This window comes from Euprymna scolopes, chromosome 27, assembly GCF_053919585.1.
Source record: "Euprymna scolopes isolate OS-2025 chromosome 27, ASM5391958v1, whole genome shotgun sequence".
Lineage (NCBI taxonomy): Eukaryota > Metazoa > Mollusca > Cephalopoda > Sepiida > Sepiolidae > Euprymna > Euprymna scolopes.
In genome coordinates, this window is record NC_136508.1 from 107,980,417 (window position 1) to 107,987,419 (window position 7,003).

The 7,003-nt window shown below is 47.4% G+C and overlaps 1 non-coding gene across 1 annotated transcript; it reads right to left on the bottom strand.

Moving 5' to 3' along the window:
- Window positions 1-277: 277 nt before the first annotated feature.
- On the bottom strand, window positions 278-409 carry LOC145249264 (U4 spliceosomal RNA). Its single transcript, XR_013863510.1, has one exon. It is a non-coding gene; the product is annotated as a U4 spliceosomal RNA (small nuclear RNA).
- Window positions 410-7,003: the final 6,594 nt, after the last annotated feature.

The window sequence follows — 7,003 nt, forward strand, 5'->3', positions numbered from 1 at the left end:
TAAAAGAAAACTGTGGAGGTGAACCTAATCTGAAAAAATACCAAAACATAAAATGAAGATTAAAAAAAAAAAACATATACAAAAGATAAAATGGGGGGGGGAAGTATATTAAATGAAAAAAAGGGTACAATAAAAACGACATAAAACGAAAAAAATAAAATGACACAAAAAAGACAAAATAAAAAAAGAAAAACATCGAAAAGTAAGCCTAGTACTCCCGAAGAAGGAGGTAAGGCATGGAATGTAAATATTGTCTGTTTTTAGTTTTGATTTTACACCTCCTATGAGGTGCCTAGAAATTGCGGTTGGCACCGGGTGCCATCGCGGGGTATTGGGAATAGTTTTCAACTAGCAATAACAACGCCTCGGAAAATCCTCATTGGTTATTGTACCGCCTCTGCACAAAGTTAAGTATTTAGTGCTTGGCCTCGGACCTGGCATTATCTACTGTCAGGCCCTCATTTGGGGTCCAAAACACTTAGGCATGGAGCCGGTAGGGGGAGTGGGGATCGAGGGTCATTCTAATCTAATTTCTAGGTCTTTGAGAAGACTTTATTTAATTGCCCTACACTAAGACACTATCACCATAATACCTCATTCTTACCATGGAGTTTATCTACTTAAAATCTCCCCAGCGTATGAATCGGCTTTATCTACATTCTGGAAAAAAGATAAATATTTACATATAAACAAAGCAAAATCATATGTACAAACAAAAGGATTTTTTTTTAAAAATAAAACTAAAACTAAATGAGGGATGAGATGATGGGGAGGGGGCAAGCTAAGATACACCCAAAAAGAAAGAAAAAGAAAGCAACTAAAAAAAATGCCTATGGGGATGGGTTAGTAAGGGATCCTCCTAGCCTACTTCTAAATATGGAGCGCCCACTGTCTTCCGGTCCCGAAGGTCGAAAGCAAGCAGGTCGTTCTCTAGTGGGGAATGGGGGACCTAGGGACGATATTTGAAAAACAAATTAGATAGGGATGGGTAACATAGGGAACGGACGGCATCTTCCAAGATAAATGTACGTATAGGGGCAAAAGACCGGGGACAAACCAAAGGGTGGACTGGGCATCTTTGGAAGCTCTCCTAGTGCCGATGAAAAATAAAATCGGGGACGGGATCAACTATCATACTTGCCCTAGTCTAGCACCTAATAAAGAATTTTCCACTTGTAGTGGTTAGGACCTAATTATCCCTACTCTATAACTTTGTTCGGGGCTGGGTTCCGTAGAACACTACCACCGCCTGACCAATACCACTAGGGTGGTAAAACAAACTTGAACCTAGCGCCTTGTCGGATGCACAAACTAGTGTTGTGCACCCATCTCCTATCAAAATCTATGCGATGCAATCTTTTCCAATCGCATCTGATCTTTACTTTATCTGATGCTTAAACTAAGCGACCAGATCCCGATCCGAAGCAGATTGCTCCTCATAGACAAGACGTGAAACCCACGTCACTAACCTAGCTACAGCTAGGATCGCAAGAAACACCAACCGATTCTCCCCAGTGAATGGCGGATCCATGTTATTGACGACGTACGCCAAATCAAGCGGCAGCAACCGCTCGGGTTCGATGCGAGCCGTTACCTCTCCAACGTACTCCCAGAGCCTCTGAACTCCACTGCAAAGAAAAAAGGCGTGATCCCTTATTTCATCCTCATCCTCCTTGCAGCGGGGGCAAAAGGGAACATATTCATCCCTCTTGCAGTCCCTGGCAAACATGGCAAAATTGGCAGCGCATTCCGGACAAGCCTCCATGTTATGGAAAACTCTGAATTGTTTAGAAAGCTTCTGGCGCCCAATTCCACTGAGAGAGGACCTCCTCCCTCAACATGTGCAGCTGCTCAACCTGTAGATCTTTTGCGGTTTCTACCACTAAATCCCGATATAGCCTCCTCCTAGGCCGTGCAAGGTCATTGGACCCTGGCAATGCCCTAAGCGCGGCTTGGCATTTGGAGAGGAATTGCCGTTCCCCCACCAGTCTTCTGCGACCTTCAGCAGCAGGGGAGGATATGAGCTGTGGAAAAGCTTGCTCCACAGCTGGTACCCAGTGCAATTCCTCAAGCAGTGTCCGACTCAGGAACGCCAATCTTTCGGAAAACTTATGACTTAACAAGTTGGGCATTCCTAAGCATCCCTCACTGAGTTTCTTTGTACAGACCTGTCTACGGACATACGGCTTTCCTCCTTTCCAAAGAAGTTTGAAAAGGAGTCGCTCCAAAGCCTTACAGCGGTCCGCAGGCAGAGGAAGTACTGACAAGCAGTAAAGGATCAACGGAAAGTCGTAAGTTTGACACGCCTCCGCACGACCCTTCAGGGATAAGCCCCTGCGAATCCAAGTCCTTACTGACGATTCGACCTTTGTCTGTACTTCCGACCAATTTTTGTCCAGCTGGAGTCTAGGCCCAAACCAGACTCCAACAATCTTTATCGGGCCATCCATCCAGCTGAACCCACCTGGAAGCGAGTTTACCCTGGTCCAGAAGCCCAATCGCAGGCCAACAGACTTGCTGCGATTGACTACAGCCCCTGTGCCACTTTCATACTCAGCAACCGACTCTATCACCACTTTAATATTGATCCTTCGCCCTACAAAAACGGTGACATCATCAGCTTACGCGGACACCCTCGCAAATTTTCCGCCAGGTAGAGCTATGCCGCGCAGGACTGGTCTAGTCGCCTCGTCCCTGAATTTGCGAAGGAAGGACTCCAATGCCAGGACATACAACAGAGATGACAGCGGACAACCCTGGCACACTGACTGAGAGACCCCAAATGACTCCGACAACCTACCATTTACTTGTACCGCTACCGCAGGATTATGATACAAAACGGAAATCCATTTGCGGAAGTCCGGACCAAAGCCGGCAATCTCCATAACAGATTCCAAGAAACCATGGTCGACCCTATCGAACGCTTTGAACTGATCTAAATTGATCAGTGTGGCTCCTGTGTCGTCTTCTAACCCCTCTATGATCGTGCGCACAAAGTGCAAGTTGTTTTGAATCGATCTCCCCTTCACAGCACAAGTCTGATCCGGTTCGACCAAGTCTCTGATAACAACCTGCAGTCGGTTTGCAAGAATGCGGGCCAAAATCTTCAACTCTGTGTTTAGCAGAATGATGGACCTATAATCATCTAAATCCTCCCCGCCATGCTGCTCTCTTTTCTTCAGTAGTGTGACCACTCCTTTGGTTACCTGCCCAGGGATGGATCCCTGTGCAAACCAGTGGTTAAACACACCCGTCAGAAGAGAAACAAACATGGGCGACAGCCTCAAATACAGTTTGTAGGGCAGACCATCGAGCCCTGGAGATTTGTTATGGCCAACCTGCTTTAATGCAGTAATGACTTCACGCTCTGTAACCATCCCATCACAGCTAGTTGCTCAGGCCGCAGTAAGGCGGGGCGAGCCGGCTAAATAGCTGCCAAACTCCTGGATGCGGAGTCTGGGTAGTTGGGCAAAGCGTTCCTCCAGATGTTGACGAAACCCATTGCAAATTTCCCGAGTCGATACGAGGGTATGTCCTTCCAGGTTTTTCACCTTCCGAATGTACCCATCCAAGCCATGTCTTAAGGCAGCCTTATGCTCAACAGCGTCAACGTTCACGACTTCGTTAGAAACTCTTTTTAACCTAGCTCTAACTACTTGACCTTCGTAACGCTCGCTAGCCAAGCGCTGGAGGTCCCCCTTAACTACTGCTATCTCTAGGGGATCCCCACCAATCATTGCCCGGGTCAGCCTATCATTTAGGTGCCTTTTGGTCCATGTCCTAGTTAATGTGAGGTGTTGGCCATATTGGACACAAAAGAGCCTAATGGTAGCCTTAAGTTTAACCCACCAGCTACTCCCGGTAACCGCCCTCACTAACTCCCGCTGAATTAGTGTTGTCAGCTGTTCCCGGAAGTCGTTCGTCTCCAGTAAGGAGCCGTTCAACTTCCAGTAGCTAGCCAACCTAGGCCTATTACCTACTCTCAAATGGGCCATTACTAATTTATGGTCCGAATGACCTAGCCAGTGAAACGTGGGACAAGATAAGAAATCTATGTCGCCTCTTTTAACTAACATCCTGTCCAAGTAGGTACTTTGACAGGAGGCCACGCTATTCTGCCACGTCCACATCTTCCTCCCCGGGTGATCCAGACGGAATCTGTCGACAAGATCGCATGAGGCCATCAGGTCAGACAGACTGCTTTCACACCTTTCCGACCCTCTATTTCCTCCGACCTTATCTATCTTTGGGTCCAGGATGGCATCTCAGTCCCCCATTAAAACTACTCGCTCCAGATCCGCTGAAAGGAACACCTCCACCTGCCGAAAAAAGGAAACCCTCTTCCCAGTGATATTAGGCGCGTAAACAGGCAAAATCCGGAACTTACTACTTTTAACGGCAACATCAACCACGACCAGCCTTCCATGAGCGCATGCGTGGACCACAATCCCCGGGCCCAACAAAGTGGGTCTCCTGCAAAGTAGCTATGTCTACCTCAAGGGTCACGAGATCCCTCAGCACGCAAGCAACCTTGCTTCGGGATCTCATGCCCCTCGCATTCAAACTAGCAAGGTTCAAGTTCATTGTGTCCCTAACTAGTAATATTCTTCTATCACGGGTCCAAAGTCCTCAGGTGGTAAGGACCTCGAAGGTCTGGCCGAGACTGCCAGTCAACAGCTCCACTGCCAGTTGACAATCCCGAGCCAGGCCTCCTACGTCCAGGGGAAATGTTATTTTCAATGCTCTATACAGGGATGGGTGAACATATATGGGGACCCTCCTTTCGCATTTCGCCATAATCTGCTTCACAGAGGGATGCTCTTCCTCCACTATCTTCAGTCCTGGAATTGCTCTTTGGCCTCCCTAAGCATTTTCCACAATGCATTGACCCGTGCGCCCTTATCTTTTCGAACGAAGGTGAACTACAGTGGCCTCAGGAGAGTTTCTTGGGTCTTGGATTCGCTTCCCATCTACATATAATAGGTTCGCCAACTGCTTTAGCTGTTTTTTCTGCCTCCCATTCAACTCCGCCTGTACGACTGCCTCGCAGATCCTCAACCCAGGCAGAAAGGGTAGCTTTTTTGTCTTCTCGGTTCTTGTCGGTTTTGGAGGGGCTACTGCCTCCTCTTCTTCTTCTCATTTCTATTACTATGGGGTGTTAAAGAGGGAAGGGGTATTCTGCTCCATCGGGGGTTGAGGTTGGGGGTGTTTTCAGGAGCAGGTTTGTTGTCTTCTTTGGCTTTTTTCTGCCCTTTTTTCTGTCTCTTCTTCCAAGTCTGAGGTATGCGCCACCAATTTTCTTTTCACCCCCCCTTTTCCTCTTCTTTTCTGCTTAGGGAGGCCTTTTTCTTCTTCTTTTCTACTGTTTTCCAGTCTGACTGGGAGTTCTCCTTATTGTCTTCTGTTTGGCCCACCTTTGCCATCGGGGTTTTTGCAGAAACGGCAGTCTCGGGGTTCGTCTTGCTGGGCTCTGCTGGCACTTTTAGTGGACACGCCTTTGCCATGAGGCCTGGCTTCTGGCAGTTCCAGCAATGTCGTCGTCTTCCTTCTACTATAAGGGACATAGTCCAACTTTCACACTTCAACTGCGTGGGGATGGAGTTGTGGCCTTTTCTGTCAACCTTCATCATTATATGGTAGTCCCCAGTCTATATAGTTCTTGGGCCGTGGACCAGGGTAATCGATTCGACGTCTCCATGTTGTGATAATATCGCCCCGAGAAATTCTGCGCTTATGCAGCATGGGGCCCCTAACACAGATACTAACATCCTCCTTTTTTCCAAATACTCAGGTTTGAATCTAACTCCTTTCCAGATTAGGTCCTCTTTCGCGAGCCTCTCCGCTTCTTCCTTGGTATTCACCAGGACGTCCCACATTGCATAGCTGCGCCTGACGAAGTATAAGGCCAGAACGTTCAGGTCTACCAACATCTTGACAAAGCTGTCCTTTGGTACTCCTACCAACCCTTCCTTTTTCGTGTCCAGTGTTACAAATGACACAATCCTGCTGCGTAAGGCTTCTAACGTGCCCCCCAACAACGGCAGTGGAGTGCCACGAGTTGTGGCACTCCCCCTCAACAGCACGGTCCCTACACTAGGGGCGTCCCCCATGGTGTCAGAGGCAGAGGCCTGCCTCCTCTTGTTGCTGGCCCAGTGCCCTCCGACCTGCCGATTTGGAAACTAGGGGGACTTTCGCCTAAAAAGGCACGTTAGTTTCCCCTAGCCCAGCCGGCTGCTTAAGTCGGATCCAGACACTGAACAATCAGCAAAAAAAGGAAAAATCAGTTAATAACAAATAACAAGAACAAAAGAATAACAATGCCTAAAGGACCATCACCCAAAGAATGGGGTCCGTCCTTTGAGACTAAACAATAAAACCCTTGAACTTAACCAAAAAAGTGGTCAAGTGGGTCACGCTGTCGGTCTTAAGGTAAAGCTTAGTACTGAGAACAGATACTACATTTTCCTTTATTTAGTCGTTTCGGGCCCGGCCTTGGCATTAATTATCTACTGCCAATGCCTCATTTGGGGTCCGAAACAACTTAGGCACAAGGCCAGTAAGATGGGGGGGGGGGGAAGAAAACGGGTCTTTACTAATTGTCTTAGCTAGACTTGTGTTGGAAAGCAATTGAAAAAACCTACACTAGCGTTTCTATCATGCTATACACAGCCGCCTACATTCTTACCAGGGCCTACTTGAAATAACAGCTCCCCAGCTTACGCTGTAAAAGAAAGAAGAATATTTACAGAAACAATACAAAATTAATTATGTACAAAACAAGGGATTTTTTTATAATGGGGGTGAGATGATGGGGAGGGGGGCAAACTAGAAAACACCCAAAAAGAAAGAAAAAGAAAACAAATAAACAAAAATACCTATGGGGGCAGGTTAGTAAGGGGACCCTCCCTTCTTAACAGCTGGTCTATCATGTGAAACACCTACTGTCTTCTGGTCCTCTCCCCCAGGGGGCGGAAGAGGTGAAAGCAAGCAGGTCGTTCCCTCG